Source organism: Haematobia irritans, chromosome 2 (genome assembly GCF_050003625.1).
Source record: "Haematobia irritans isolate KBUSLIRL chromosome 2, ASM5000362v1, whole genome shotgun sequence".
Classification (NCBI taxonomy): domain Eukaryota; kingdom Metazoa; phylum Arthropoda; class Insecta; order Diptera; family Muscidae; genus Haematobia; species Haematobia irritans.
In genome coordinates, this window is record NC_134398.1 from 42449155 (window position 1) to 42466826 (window position 17672).

Sequence of the window (17672 nt, forward strand, 5' to 3'; positions counted from 1 at the left end):
CTGCCTCTGACGAACGCAATATACGAGCAAGTACTTTACGTAGCTCCTGAGTAAGGAGCTGCTTCAATAAGCGATGTAAAATAGTTATGTTAGGTTAGGTTAGGAGGCAGCCCGATGTATCAGGCTCACTTAGACTATTCAGTCCATTGTGATACCACATTGGTGAACTTCTCTCTTATCACTGAGTTCTGCCCGATTCCATGTTATGCTCAATGACAAGGGCAAACGGAAAGGGTATGAGATATAAAACGAACAGACATTAATACTGAACACTGCAGCAGAGAAGAGCTCTTGCTTTGAGTAAGCTGTAGAAAAAGTACTGGTCTCAGAAAAATGCTACAGGGATCCTCGGTTTGGATCTGTTGATAATGGAAAGGTCTGAGATATTTAACGAATAGGCATCAATGCTAAACCCTACTGCTCAAGTAGCAGTAGAGAAAAGGCGCATCAAAAGGGAAGCGGCGAAGATTACTTAAGAAATGACATGAATGGATGACAAACGTAGAAACTTACCAACTCATGGACTTGAGGAAGTAACTTTATGCCTTTGGCGAACGTAGTATAAGCGCAAGTACTTTACGAAGATTCTGCCTTGAGTTAGCATTGGAAAATAGTACTGGTCTCTAAAAAATGCTAGAGAAGGTACAAAGAGTGAAGGTACAAAAGGGAAACTCACGAAAATTACTGAAGAAATGGGACACAGATGAAAAAACTAGATGTAGATCTCATGGGGAAGTAAAAGTTCTATCTACCAGCGAACTGGCAATGATGGGGAGGGAAACAAATGACCTATCAACTTATTCCGAACATAAAGAACTGGATATATAGAACTCATGGTGAGATGAATTTTATCTACGCCAGATGCTTATATATATACATAAATATAGGATAGGATGAAAATGCAGGCATATGCATGTCTTTGTATCCAACTACATAACCATGAGTTCTATTTATCCAGCTCTTTATGTTCGGAATAAGTTGGTAGAACCATGTACTTTGGTCATCTATGTGTCATCTTCCATTGCCAATTCTTCGCGAGCGACTTTTCACATGTGACATCCGCAGGTAGCTACTGGTATTATAACTTCTATACAAAGCAAGTGAAAGCGCACGGATGAAAAAGACTGTTTTTCATATGTTTGGCTATAAAAATTATATGTTTGGAACACAAATTTTTAAACACAATATTTTTGAGTGCAAGCATATAATGTTCATAAACTAGCATAATGTTAATATGTTAGAATATATTATGTTTGGGACATAAAATGTTTGTAAATATAATATGCTTGGATGCAAACATATATTAATTTAGAAATAGCCTATAAACATATATGTGTTTAGTAGCTTGGAGCGCTATTTAACAGGGAGCGATATTGAATTAAGTTGGTGGTTGTTGCTTGTTATTACAAAATTAACATTTTATTTTTCCTTGGGCAATTGATCAGCTACTTCTTTGATCCTTACAAACTATGTGGTCCGCTGTTCGAATCCCCGTCCGGCAAAACGTAAAATTAAAATAAAAAAAATCATAAAATTGAATAATTTCTTCTACAATGTTTGTATTACAGAAAAAGGTGCTAAGAACTAAAAAATCTCGTGAAAGTGAGAAAGATGTGGGGGAATATACAATTAGGCAGAAACAACATTTTGAGCATTCAGGTCGAAAACCTATGTTGTTAGCATATTACCTGTTTATTTTCATAATTCATTATGATTGTAAATATATAAATATATAAATAAAATTTTGAGCACAATATTGTTTGGGAGAATTTTTTTAAGCATATAATATTTTTGGGTGCAAAATGCTTCCAAACATATTATATGTTTACATAATAACATATTGTTTTTTGGAAGACAACATTATTGAATTTGGATGCAATTTGGAACTTAGACTACCCAAACATATATTGTTTAGACCAATATGCTTTCAAACATATTATATATTGGTAGAGATCAAACATATAAATGTTTGGGAAATACCCAAAAATGTATATGCCTGAAGCAAAATATGTTGGGAGTATATGTTACAGAAGCGATTTTTTATGAGGGTGCGGGAGGGTCACAAAGTTGACACTCATACAGTTTTATTTAGACGAACAACTGCATTTCCTAGCCAATTTAGTCTGGAGTCTAAGACAACTTAACCGATTTTGAGAGACTCCATGTCGTTCTTTGGAATTGTGGGTCTTTACATACGGTGCTATTTCTTCCCTTAGTGAAGAGCACTATCTTTGCGTTAACATCCAAAAAATAGTTCCTTGCCTAGTTGGAACAGTGTTGCCAGGGAAAATTTTGGTTTACCCTACAAGGCCAAAAAAAGTTCCCAATTTTCTTCTGCATTCCCAAAAAAATTCCCCTACACTGTGTTTCTTGGTGCTTTATTAACTTAAAACATATGAAAATGCAATGTATATTAAGTAAAACTAAATTTAGGTTAGGTTAGGTATCCAATATTTCGGACTCACTTAGACTATTCTGTCCATTGTGATACTACAGCGGTGAAATTCTCTCTTATCACTGAGTGCTGCCCGATTCTATGTTAAGCTCAATGACCAGGGACCTCCTGTTTATAGCTGAGTCCGAACGGCGTTCCACATTGCAGTGAAACCATTTAGATAGGCTTCGAAACACTTAGAAATGTCACAGCATTACTGAGATGGGATAACCCACCTCTCAAAAACTATTTGGTCGAAACTGTATTTGAACCCACAACCCTGTGTATGCAAGGAGGGCATGCATGCTAACCATTGCACCATGGTGGCTCCATAAAACTAAATTTGTTTGTGTTGAGTGAAAAAGTCCCCACATTTTCCTGTATTTGGAAAAGTCTGTCCCTACGTTCCTACAAAATGCAAAATATTAGTAGAAAAAACCTACATGTAGGAAATTTCCCCTACTTTCGGGCTACACAGAGTTGTATAGATTTTGTAATTATATGAGAGATCATGTCCAGAAATTTGCCTGACACTATTATAACACCTTTGGTGGTGCAGAGAAGCCAGAATCTCATCTACCGAAGTAACCGAAGTAAATGCAATATCCCTCCCCTTTGAGGCAGTGCCCTTTATGTAGTTCCGCTTCCATATTTCTAAAACATAACATTGCCTCAATCCAGTCTATAGCTTATATAGCTTCTTGCCTTATTCTCTTGTATCTTAATAGCTCCCACAAAAAAAAAAAAACTCTTCCTTCTATGAGTGAGATGAAAATTTTCCCACACATGGCAACTCTGCTTTACAACATGGTGTTATGGTGCAACAGTTCTTACATTGTCTCATCATCAAATCTATAGAGCGTGTATGTGTTATGCTTGAAGATGAGCATCTTTTCAAGTTACAGAGATAAATCTGAAAATATCTCTTGTTCACTTGAGAGCAAGTGGATGTTATATATATATGTGTGTGTGTGTGTGTGTGGATGGACTTAAATTCAAGTGAACGAATTGTTTTTAAAGTAGGAGTAGGAACATTTTTCCCTTTAAATTTTGTCTCGCTGATGAATGGTTTTATATTTGACTGGAGGTTATGTCTGTATTGAATTATTCCACGTTTATTATGACTAATATTGGTTGCCTTTAAACGGTTACGATAAATTTGTCATCACTTATTGTCATTTTGCTTTGTATAAGGCCTTTGGTGTGTTGTGGATGATGGTGTATTTTAGTTTGACGGCAGTCCTACCTACCACAATTTATTTATTATCGGAGGTCATTGTTGTTGCTATGATAAATATTCCAAAGGTCAGTCAGAGGTAGAATTTTATTGAAAGCAAAAAATTAATAAGTAGAATTGATGCAAGATGAAATTAATATTTTTCTATGGAAATAAAATTTTGACAACATTTTTTGTAGACATAACATTTTGACAAATTTTCTATAGAAATAAAATTTTGACAAAATTTTGTATAGAAATAAAATTTTGACAAAATTTTCTATAGAAATAAAATTAAAAAAAAAAATTCTATAGAAATAAAATTGTGACAAAATTTTCGATAGCAGTAAAATTTTGACAAAGTTTTCTATAGAAATAAAATTTTGACAACATTTTATTTCTAAAGAAATAAAATTTCGTATAAAAATAAATTTTTGTTAAATTTTATGATAGAAATATTTTAAATAAAATTTTGACAAAATTTTCTATAGAAATAAAATTTTGACAAAATTTTCTATAGAAATAAAATTTTGACAAAATTTTCTATAGAAATAAAATTTTAACAAATCTTTCTATAGACAAAAAATGTTGACAAAATTTTCTATAGAAATAAATTTTAGACAAAATTTTCCATAGAAATAAAATTTTGACAAAATTTTCTATAGAAATAAATTTTGAAAAATTTTCTATAGACATAATATTTTGACAAAATTTTCAATAGAAATAAAATTTTGACAAAATTTTCCATAGAAATAAAATTTAAACAAAATTTTCTAATGGCATAAAATTTTGCCAAACATTTTCTATGAAATTAAAATTTTAACAAAATTTTCTATAGAAATAAATTTTTACAAAATTTTCTATAGAAATAAAATTGTGACAAAATTTTCTATAGAAATAACATTTTGAAAATATTTTCTATAGAATAAAATTTTGACAACATTTTCTGCAGACGTAACATTTTGACAAAAATTTCTTATAGAAATAAAATTTTGACAAAAATTTCTTATAGAAATAAAATTTTGACAAAATTTTCTATAAAAATAAAATTTTGACAAAATTTTTATAGAAAAAAATTTTGACAACATTTTCTATAGAAATAAAATTTTGACAAAAATTTTCCATAAAAAAAATTGACAAAATTTTCTATAGAAATAACATTTTGCCAAAAATTTTCGATTAAAATACAATTTTGACAAAATTTTCTATAGACATAACATTTTGCCAAAAATTTTCTATAGAAATAAAATTTTGACAAAATTTTCTATAGAAGTAAAATTTTGACAAAATTTTCTATCGAAATAAAATTTTGACAAAAATTTCTATCGAAATAAAATTTAGACAAAATTTTCCATAGACATAACATTTTGACAAAATTTTCTATAGAAATAAAATTTTGACAAAATTTTCTATAGAAAAAAATTTGAAAAAAAAAATTCTATAAAAATAAAATTTTGACAAAATTTTCTATAGAAAAACAATTTTGACAATATTTTCTATAGAAACAAAATTTGGAAAAATTGTTTATAGAAATAAAATTTTGATAAAATTTTCCATAGAAATAAATTTTTGACAAAATTTCTATAGAAATAAAATTTTGACAAAATTTTCTATTGAAATACAATTTTGACAAAATTTTCTATAGAAATAAAATTTTGACAAAATTTTCTACAGAAAAAAATTTGAAAAAAAATTCTATAAAAATAAAATTTTGACAACATTTTCTATAGACATAAAATTTTGATAAAATTTTCCATAGAAATAAATTTTTGACAAAATTTCTATAGAAATAAAATTTTGACAAAATTTTCTATTGAAATACAATTTTGACAAAATTTTCTATAGACGTAACATTTTTCCAAAAATTTTCTATAGAAATAAAATTTTGACAATTTTTTCCATAGAAATAAAATTTTGACAAAATTTTCTATAGAAATAAATTTTTACAAAATTTTCTATAGAAATAAAATTGTGACAAAATTTTCTATAGAAATAAAATTTTAACAAATCTTTCTATAGACAAAAAATTATACAAATAAAACTTTGACAACATTTTATTTCTATACATATTTCACAACATTTGCTGTAGACATAACATTTTGACAAAATTTTCTATAGAAATAAAATTTTGATAAAATGTTCCATAGAAATAAATTTTTGACAACATTTCTGTAGAAATAAAATTTTGACAAAATTTTCTATTGAAATAAAATTTTGACAAATCTTTCTATAGACAAAAAATTTTGACAAAATTTTCTATAGAAATAAAATTTTGACAAATATTGTATAGAAATAAAATTTTGACAAAATTTTCTATAGAAACAAATTTTTGACAAAATTTTCTATAGAAATAAATTTTTACAAAATTTTCTATAGAAATAAAATTGTGACAAAATTTTCTATAGAAATAAAATTTTAACAAATCTTTCTATAGACAAAAAATTTTACAAATAAAACTTTGACAACATTTTATTTCTATACATATTTCACAACATTTGCTGTAGACATAACATTTTGACAAAATTTTCTATAGAAATAAAATTTTGATAAAATGTTCCATAGAAATAAATTTTTGACAACATTTCTGTAGAAATAAAATTTTGACAAAATTTTCTATTGAAATACAATTTTGACAAAATTTTCTATAGACATAACATTTTGCCAAAAATTTTCTATAGAAATAAAATTTTGAAAATTTTTTCCATAGAAATAAAATTTTGACAAAATTTTCTATAGAAATAAATTTTTACAAAATTTTCTATAGAAATAAAATTTTAACAAATCTTTCTATAGACAAAAAATTTTGACAAAATTTTCTATAGAAATAAAATTTTGACAAATATTGTATAGAAATAAAATTTTGACAAAATTTTCTATAGAAACAAATTTTTGACAAAATTTTCTACGGAAATAAATTTTTGACAAAATTTTCTATAGAAATAAATTTTGAAAAATTTTCTATAGACGTAATATTTTGACAAAATTTTCAATAGAAAAACAATTTTGACAAAATCTTCTGTAGAAATAAAATTTTGTCAAAATTTTTTATATAAATAAATTTTTTAAAATTTTCTATAGACATAATATTTTGACAAAATTTTCAATAGAAAAACAATTGTGACAAAATTTTCTATAGAAATAAAATTAAAAAAAATCTATAGAAATAAAGTTTTAAAACAATTTTGTACAGAGATATGAAATGTTGACAAAATTTTCCATAGAAATAAAATTTAGACAAAATTTTCTATAGACATAATATTTTGACAAAATTTTCTATAGAAATAAAATTTTGACAAATTTTTCTATAGAAAAAAATTTGAAAAAAAAATTCTATAAAAATAAAATTTTGACAAAATTTTCTATAGAAAAACAATTTTGACAAAATTGTCTATAGAAATAAAATTTTGACAAAATTTTCTATAGAAATAAAATTTTCTATAGAAATAAACTTTTCTATACAAATAAAATTTTGATAAAATTTTCTATAGAGATAAAATTTTAACAAAATTTTCTAGAGAAAAAAAAATTTTGAAAAAAATTGCTATAGAAAAAAAATTTGACAAAATTTTCTACAGAAATAAAATTTTGACAAAATCTTCTGTAGAAATAAAATTTTGACAAAATTTTCCATAAAAATAAAATTTTGATAAAATTTTCTATAGAAATAATGGTAATGGTGCCGCTAGTATTTGTCGACCGTGGGGTCAAAATAAATGCCCCAGAGTAGTTTCTACTGCGTAATGGCCACCAAAATCTCTGGATCTCAGTTCGTTGGACTTTTGCGCCTGTATTTTTTAAGGTATTTTGTCACTAAAATGCTTCAATGATGAACACTATTTATTACAGAGCTACCAATGCGAAAGCTAAAAGTGATAATAACAATGTCGATAGAAAACAAGGCCATTCATTTAATTGCAATTACATCAGCCCTATTACACTATCAAATTGTTTATGGCCCCTGTTAGACTTTCGAAGTCTTAAATAAACACGGAAGTCTGCGAATTTTGTTCGAAAACTACGCATATAAGCGGGAAGCATTTTTCACTTGGCGTATTGTAATTAGTATTTTGCGTTCCATTATTTAGAAAAGGGGGCAGAAGATGGACCATATGGTACATATCATTGCATTAAATCACTATTAAATCGATTGCCAATGGAAATATATAGAAGTGGTGGAAGATGTAGGAGTTTTGGCATTTGCCAAATCGTAATGAAACCATAACGGTTACGAATTTATAAAAAAAATCCGCTAACTTGACTCGAACCTGGGTTGTCTGCTCCATATGGGTAAGTAGTCGACTTAGCACATTGCACCACCGAGTTTAAGACTTTTCATGGCAAAGAAAAACGAAAGCCGTTCCTGAAATCGTAAACGCCCGTGGACGAAACCATGAACATTCTGTTTTGATTTTTTGTTAACGTTTGCGTTTCATTTGTTGTTACCGTCCGTTTACGATTTTGGAACGAAATTTTTTCTATAAGTTAATGGATTAAAACATCGGACAATAAATGCGATCTATACTTTGATTTCGAGAATACATACAGAGAGCGAGGAAAATCGTAGCAAAAATGCGCTTGGAATACAGGGTGGCTGATATGTAATGCAACTAAGTAAATCGACATACGAAATAACAACAAATCAGTTTAGATTTATTCGGCACAATCATCGAACAATCGAGTTAGCATGACCGCCTTGCATACAATGGGTCGTGGGTTCAATCTCAATCTCGACCAAAGAGCTTGGGCAAATATTATGCCACCACCATCATCACCATTGGCCTAATGTGAATAACGCAAAATACAATCAGAAACTGTTCAGACAATGGAAATATGAGGCGATATCATCTCTACACTGGGCACGTGGACAACTATGACTTCTAACAAATATTCTACATGGACATATTCGACCAACATCTTGTGACGACACTGAGCACGGTTTCCACTAGTGCCAAAAAAAATCTACCAAAATTTTAAGATAATTTTAAAAATAACTTTACTAAATTTTTTTCTTCGATTGAATAAATAATCCCTCCTATTGCGACAATTTGTTGAGCGTATAAATTTCATTCGATGTAAATGTGTCGAATTTTCCCAAAGAGTTTTCCTTGCACAAACAAGGGGACTACATGTACAAAAAGGAGAACTTACTCACAATGTATCATATGAAATAACACGAAAATTAAAATTTTTAATGAAATTGTATTTGGAGAAAATTATATTTTTTTAGAAAATTTTTTCAAAATTTTATTTCTATAGAAATTTGTCAGAAATTTTTCAAAATTTTATTTCTATAGAAAATTTTGTCAAAATTTTATTTCTATAGAAAATTTTGTTCAAATTTTATTCCTATCGAAAATTTTGTTAAAATTTTATTTCTATAGAAAATTTTACCAAAATTTTATTTCTTTAAAAATTTTATTTATACAGAAATTTTTGTCATAATTTTGTATCTATAGAAAATTTTGTCATAATTTTATATCTATAGCAAATTTTTACCAACATTTTATTTTTACAGTAAACTTTGTTAAAATTTAATTTCTATAGAAAATTGTATCAAAATTTTATTTCTATAGAAAATTTTGTTAAAACTTTATTTCCATAGAAAATTTTGTCAAAATTTTATCTCTTTAGATAATTATAAATTTTATGTCTATAAAAATTTTTGTCAAAATTTTATTTCTATAGAAAATTTTGCCAAAATTTTATTTCTATGGGAAATTTTGTCAACATTTTATTTCTATAGAAAATTTTGTAAACATTTTATTTACATGGAAAATTTTGTCAACATTTTATTTCTATAGAAAATTTTGTCAAAATTTTATTTCTGTAGAAAATTTTACCAACATTTTATTTCTATAGAAAATTTTGTTAAAATTTTATTTCTATAGAAAATTTTACCAAAATTTTATTTCTTTAAACAATTTTGAGAAAATTTTATTTATACAGAAAATTTTGTAAAAATTTTATCTCTATAGATAATTTTAAATTTTATGTCTATAAAAAATTTTGTCAAAATTTTATTTCTACAGAAAATTTTGCCAAAATTTTATTTCTATAGACAATTTTGTCAAAGTTTTATTTCTATAGAAAATTTTGTAAAAATTTTATTTCTATAGAAAATTTTGTAAAAATTTTATTTACATGGAAAATTTTGTCAACATTTTATTTCTATAGAAAATTTTGCCAAAATTTTATTTCTATAGACAATTTTGTCAAAGTTTTATTTCTATAGAAAATTTTGTCAAAGTTTTATTTCTACAGAAAATTTTGTAAAAATTTTATTTACATGGACAATTTTGTCAACATTTTATTTCTATAGAAAAATTTGTCAAAATTTTATTTCTGTAGAAAATTTTACCAACATTTTATTTCTATAGAAAATTTTGTTAAAATTTTATTTCTATAGAAATTTTTACCAAAATTTTATTTCTTTAAACAATTTTGAGAAAATTTTATTTATACAGAAAATTTTGTCATAATTTTACACCTATAGAAAATTATTACCAACATTTTATTTTTACTGAAAACTTTGTTAAAATTTTATTTCTATAGAAAATTTTATCAAAATTTTTTTTCTATAGAAAATTTTATTAAAACTTTATTTCCATAGAAAATTTTGTAAAAATTTTATCCCTATAGATAATTTTAAATTTTATGTCTATAAAAAATTTTGTCAAAATTTTATTTCTACAGAAAATTTTGCCAAAATTTTATTTCTATAGACAATTTTGTCAAAGTTTTATTTCTATAGAAAATTTTGTCAAAATTTTATTTCTATAGAAAATTTTGTAAAAATTTTATTTACATGGAAAATTTTGTCAACATTTTATTTCTATAGAAAATTTTGTCAAAATTTTATTCCTGTAGAAAATTTTACCAACATTTTATTTCTATAGAAAATTTTGTTAAAATTTTATTTCTATAGAAATTTTTACCAAAATTTTATTTCTTTAAACAATTTTGAGAAAATTTTATTTATACAGAAAATGTTGTCATAATTTTACACCTATAGAAAATTATTACCAACATTTTATTTTTACTGAAAACTTTGTTAAAATTTTATTTCTATAGAACATTTTATCAAAATTTTTTTTCTATAGAAAATATTATTAAAACTTTATTTCCATAGAAAATTTTGTAATAATTTTATCTCTATAGATAATTTTAAATTTTATGTCTATAAAAAATTTTGTCAAAATTTTATTTCTATAGAAAATTTTGCCAAAATTGTATTTCTATAGACAATTTTGTCAAAGTTTTATTTCTATAGAAAATTTTGTCAAAATTTTATTTCTATAGAAAATTTTGTAAAAATTTTATTTACATGGACAATTTTGTCAACATTTTATTTCTATAGAAAATTTTGTCAAAATTTTATTTCTGTAGAAAATTTTACCAACATTTTATTTCTATAGAGAATTTTGTTAAAATTTTATTTCTATAGAGAATTTTGTTAAAATTTTATTTCTATAGAAAATTTTATCAAAATTTTATTTCTTTAAATAATTTTGAGAAAATTTTATTTATACAGAAAATTTTGTCATAATTTTACATCTATAGAAAATGTTTACCAACATTATATTTTTACTGAAAACTTTGTTAAAATTTTATTTTGTCAAAATTTTTTTTCTATAGAAAATTTTGTTAAAACTTTATTTCTAGAGAGAATTTTGTTAAAATTTTTTTCTATAGAAATTTTTGTCAAAATTTTAAAAAATTTTGTCGAAATTTTATGTCTATAGAAAATTTTATCAAAATTTTATTTCTATTGAAAATTTTGTCAAAATTTTATTTCTATATATAATTTTGCCAATTTTTATGTTTATAGAAAATTTTGTCAACATTTTATTTCCATAGAAAATTTTGCCAACAATTTATTTCTATAGAAAATTGTGTCAAAATTTTATTTCTATAAAAAAATTTTACGAACATTTTATTTTTACTGAAAATTTTGTCAAAATTTTATATCTAACGAAAATTTTGTCAAAAATTTATTTCTATAGAAAATTTTGTCAAAATTTTCTTTCTATAGAAAATTTTACCAAAATTTTATTTCTTTAAAAAATTTTGAGAAAGTTTTATTTATACAGAAAATTTTGTCATCATTTTATTTCTATAAAAAATTATTACGAACATTTTATTTTTACAGAAAATTTTGTCAAAATTTTATATCTAACGAAAATGGTGTCATAAATTTTTTTCTAATGAAAATTTTGTCAGAAATGTATTTTTATATAAATTTTGTCAAATTTTTTTCTAAATTTTATATCTATATAAAATTTTGTCAAAGTTTTATTCCTATAGAATTTTTTTCAAAATTTTATTTTTATAGAAAATTTTGTCAAAATTTTATTTCCATAGATAATTTTGTCAACATTTTAGTTCTATATAGACAAAAATTCAAGTACCTCTTAGTTGGAAAGGAAAATTTTGCAAAATCTACCAAAATATCGTGAATTCTACCAAACAATAAAAATCTACCATTTTTGGGGAGAATTCTTCCACCTGTGGCAACCATGATTAACAATCGCCGTAGCACATTGCGCCACCGAAACCGTGAACATTGAATTTTCATTTTTTGTTGACGTTTCCATTTCATTTTGTTACCGTCCGTTCACAATTTCGAAACATAATTGTTTCTTTTGGTGTTCCATTCAATAGGTACTTCATGAAGAAATTATTTTCTTACGGTTTTTGGGGTCACCGTTATTGTTTCTGTTTGTTTCTAGCATTTATAACCGCAATAATTTTGGAAGATTTGTTCCCAGTTCCCATAATTCTCTTCTCCAAACGATGGCCAATCTCCGTGATAGCTCTGATCTTAGTTCACGTGCAATAATTGTTGTTTTTTTAGTGTCTAAGCTACCGATAAAACCTACAAGCAATGGTTTTTTTTGTTGATTTCTGATATTTCAGATAAAATGAATTAGAAGGTTAATTATTTTTTTGGTAACTAACGAAATATGCTTAATTTTTCTTTTTAGTTATAATGCAAACGATAACTTTCTTTGCTAATTGAAGGCATTATCAGAGCCGAGAGTTCCGTTATTTTGCAAAAACATCATGATATGGAGACTTTATTGATGTAGAAAACTGTTTAGGCTACAGGATTGTTCAATTATATTGTAGGGTTGCCATCAAACTAAAATTTTTCTAGCATTATTTATTTATTTCTAATTTAGTATTTTTTCTCTCCATTTTCATTATGGTAGTCAATATATCGGTTTTATATAAAATAAAGTGCTTGTACGAAGACTTTTGTTGTACATGTTTGCTTTATATTTAAGATTTATTCTCAATATTTAATGGCAGGCTATTAAAGTTTTGGATAACATTTTCACGCTTGTGTCTAAGAGAAGAAAATCTTACTCTTAACCAAATATTTTATTCACAAATGCATATGGATTATTATAAACCGCACCCTGAAATAAAAACATGCACATAAAAATGACTGCATTGTTGATTGCCCACTTCAGACGGCTTCACATAACCTATAATAAAAAAATATATATATGTATATAAATATGTTTTAGTTTATTATATTCCCACTTTTGAAGTAAACAACCTCAATAGTTCCACGTGTCGCTGGTTTTCCTGTTACCACTATAATTATATCATTGATTACGTCTGATAATGTAATGCTCATGCAATTTGTAAGAGTGCACGATCTCTAACAAAATGTTATCGCCATTTCTAATGCGCCATAACAGATGATGGTGGATTCCATTGAGATAGTCAACACTTTGCATTGCCTGGTCCCCTCGTTTGTCATCTACATAATGAACGATAGTTGGTTAGTTTTTTGGTATTTAGAAAGAAAAAACCAAAACATCGGCTTGTACGAATATTGTACGAACATAAACAGTCGATTGATACTTTAAAGTAAATTGTCTAATTGCAAATTGTGAGTGTTTTTTCAGGCCACCTTTAATACATGATCCCGCTCTCGCTCTCTTTCCCCTTCAACCGAGAGTTTTTGCATACATTGGGACAATGTAAATGAATTAGATGCCCCACTACTCTCTATTAGAATGTTAATGATTTTCCATTCACTTATAAATGAAAGCATGATATGATGAGTTTCCATTTAGATTTTTTTAAGAGAGCGAGGGAGTAAAAGGGTGGTGGAATTATAAGTTGGTTAGTTTATTGGTATTTAGAAAGAAAAAAAACCTAAACATCGGTTTGTACGAATATTGCACGAAATAGTCGATTGATACTTTAAAGTAAATTGTCCAATTGCAAATTGTCAATGTTTTTCAGGCCCCCTTTAAAAAATGATCCCGCTCTCTCTCTCTCTTTTGCCTCTTCATCTCAGAGGTTTTTATACACTCCCACAGTAAATGAGTATTAGATGCCCCACTACTCTCTATTAGAATGTTAACGATTTTCCATTCACTTATAAATGAAAGCATGGTATGATGAGTTTCCATTTAGTTTTTTTTTTTTTTTGTTAGATCGTGAGAGAGCGAGGGAGTAAAAGGGTGGTGAAATTATAGACAATTTTTCTTATATGTTATAGGCATGTGTACCTTATCGGATTCTGGCCAATGCCTGACAATGACATTGAAATTTTTCGCAATGAAAAAAAAAACTAAGTGTAAACAAATGTACAAAACTGCATTCATTAGCTTTTCTTCCAGCACTATTCTTTGTTTATCAGTCATTTTGTGTTGTAGATATTGTTGTTTTACTATTTATTTATTTAGAATATTTTCCAAAGTTTACATGAAGTCATGTTAGTGTACAATGTTTTGTTTCCTGTTGTGTAATATTCATAAGCGTAGTTTTTGAGAGGTGGGGGTGGTCTAAGATCACCCTGTACAATCTGTAAAGGTTGAATAAAATTTGGGTGGAGGGGGGGTGGGCTAACAGTTTCTTCTTGGGGCTTAGACCCTTAGCTACACTAATACACTGTGGTATCAACCATTTTCAGTTTGCTACCATTTTTAAACCGCTAGTCCGACAGCTAACAGATTTATTTTAGTGACATTTAATTGTATTGTTTACAAGCTTATAAAAGTATTTTGATCATTTCTTTATATTATGCTGGTCAATCAAAAAATAACCGCCATAACTGGTTCAACCGGTTTCAAAGGAAATTCTGGTTCTATTGCCACAAAAAATCTACGAAAACATAATTCGATAATTTATTAAAAGTTGAACACAATTGGGATTAATTAAATTTAACAACAAAATCTTTAGAATCTTAATGACAATAACTTTTAATTAATTAATTAATTAATAAATTAATTGATACAATTAACTTTTTAATCAAGATAGAAGCATTAAATTAAATAAGCCAATGATTGAAAATTATTACATTTTCAATTAAAAAATTATTTGATACATAAACTTTTTAATCAAACTCGGATGACTAAGTCACTTAAAAAAGTGATGGATTTTTTTTTTAATTTTTAAATAAAAATTTATTTAAACCAATCAATTTTTTAATCAAACTAAAAGCCCAAAGTCAGATAAGAAAGTAATTGAAAATAGCCACGTTTTTAATTCAAGAAATTAATTGCGTTTTGCAATCAACATCAATTAAATTTTTAATTGGATCAATTAAAAAATTAATTGAAATTTTCAAATCAATTAATTAATCAAATATTTTTTTTATGTCCAATTAAAATTGTGATTGATACTATCATTTTCCTGACTGAAGACATTTCAATTAAAAAATTAATTGGATCAATTAATTTCGTGATTGAATCAGATTTTTTTTGTGTGTACAATTAGTAGAATTCTACCACAAATTGTAGATTTTGTATTGTTTGATGGATTGATAGAATTATCGATATTTTGGTAGATTTTGCAAAAAAAATTAAGAAAAAAAATTTAGAAAAATTCTCTATAACATAAAATTTTGACAAAATTTTCTATAGAAATAAATTTTTGACAAAATTTTCTATAGAAATAAATTTTTGACAAAATTTTCTATAGAAATACATTTTTAACAAAATTTTCTATAGAGACAAAATTTTGATAAAATTTTCTACAGAGGTAAAATTTTGACAAAATTTTCTATAGAGATAAAATTTTGACAAAATTTTCAATGGATATAAAATTTTAACAAAATTTTTTATAGATATAAAATTTTGACAAAATTGTCTATAGAGATAAAATTTTGACAAAATTTTTTATAGAGATAAAATGTTGACAAAATTTTCTATAGAGACAAAATTTTGATAAAATTTTCTATAGAAATAAAATGTTGACAAAATTTTCTATAGAGATAAAATTTTGATAAAATTTTCAATAGAGATAAAATTTTGACAACATTTTTATAGAGATAAAATGTTGACAAAATTTTCTATAGAGATAAAATTTTGACAAAATTTTCAATAGACATAAAATTTTGACAAAAATTTCTATAGAGATACAATTTTGAAAAAATTTTTATAGAGATAAAATGTTGACAAAATTTTCTATAGAGATAAAATTTTGACAAAATTCTCTATAGAAAAAAAAAAATTGAAAAAATTGTCTATAGAAAAAAATTTCTATAGAGATAAAATTTTGACAAAATTTTTTATAGAGATAAAATGTTGACAAAATTTTCTATAGAGACAAAATTTTGATAAAATTTTCTACAGAGGTAAAATTTTGACAAAATTTTCTATAGAGATAAAATTTTGACAAAATTTTCAATAGAGATACAATTTTGACAACATTTTTATAGAGATAAAATTTTGACAAAATGTTCAATAGAGATAAAATTTTGACAAAATTTTCAATAGACATAAAATTTTGACAAAAATTTCTATAGAGATACAATTTTGACAAAATTTTTTATAGAGATAAAATGCTGACAAAATTTTCGATAGAGATAAAATTTTGACAAAATTTTCTATAGAAATAAAGTTTTCACAAAATTTTCTATAGAAATAAAGTTTTCACAAGCTTTCCCGTAGAAAAGAAACATTTTGAAAAAGTTTTCTAGAGAGAAAAATTTCCTATAGAAATAATATTTAAACAAAATAAAATTTTTTCTATTTTTTTAGTTCAATATTAAAATAAAATAACAGCAAAGAAACCTTTTTATCATAATAACCTCAAAAATTTGATCAAACACTGCAAAATGAGATTATTTATTTGGTAAAATGTTCTTAATATTTTGTAAAGTATTTGTGGATCGAGTAGCAACCTGGATGAAGAGGCAATATCTTAATATGCATTTGTACAAAAAAATAAAAAAGTTTGAGATTAATAATTCGTATTTCTTGTGTTTCTAAATCGAATTAAGTAATTTATTTGTTATATTTTTTGTATATTCTAATAAAAGCACATATATAGGATATATGAAATTCAATCTTTTTCACATTTCTTTTCTCTCTAAAATTCTTTCAGATAGTCTCTTTGTGAGATTACACCATACATCACTGTCGTCTAGAAGAGGCGTGAGAATCTCTTCAACTATCAATCATGCGCTCCGACAGAGTTAGAGTGAAATGGAAAATCATACTAAGGATACAAAAAACGAATATTCAACTAATCGACTTATCCTAACTTTTATTCACTTTAAAGTAGCTGAAATATGTCTCTTCGTTGGGAATTCATCAATTCGTCTCAATTACCATAAGACCCACAATATAAACCAGCATATGCACATAAGATAATGCCATAAGCTAATGATTACAGCCATGTTAATTAATAAAATAAATAAATAGTTATTATTTTTATTATAATATTAATTCAATTATTGGATATTTTCTATATGCCAAAGGGATGGTTTTCGACGTAATGGTTTTAGATTTTTTCACATATTCAATATAAGTCGTCATATTGCAAGAAATTACTTGGGGCATTGCGAAACGTTAGGCCAACAAAAAAAAAAAACGAAATATACTAAAGTAAATATTAAATAAGGCGAAACAAATTTTAAAATAATAAAAACAATTCAATTATTTACAGGTACACCATCAAAATCAAAGGTTTATGGCTCATACGGTGAATGGAAATTATAGAGGTTCGATTATACACGTGTCAATAAATCATTAAGTCAAAAGCCATAGACAG

General features: G+C 25.5%; 1 long non-coding RNA gene across 1 annotated transcript; it reads left to right on the plus strand.

The window, feature by feature from the left end:
• The first annotated feature begins 7665 nt into the window (after nt 1–7665).
• On the plus strand, nt 7666–17326 carry LOC142227498 (uncharacterized). Its single transcript, XR_012719865.1, has 2 exons — nt 7666–7937; nt 17004–17326. It is a non-coding gene; the product is annotated as an uncharacterized LOC142227498 (long non-coding RNA).
• Nucleotides 17327–17672: the final 346 nt, after the last annotated feature.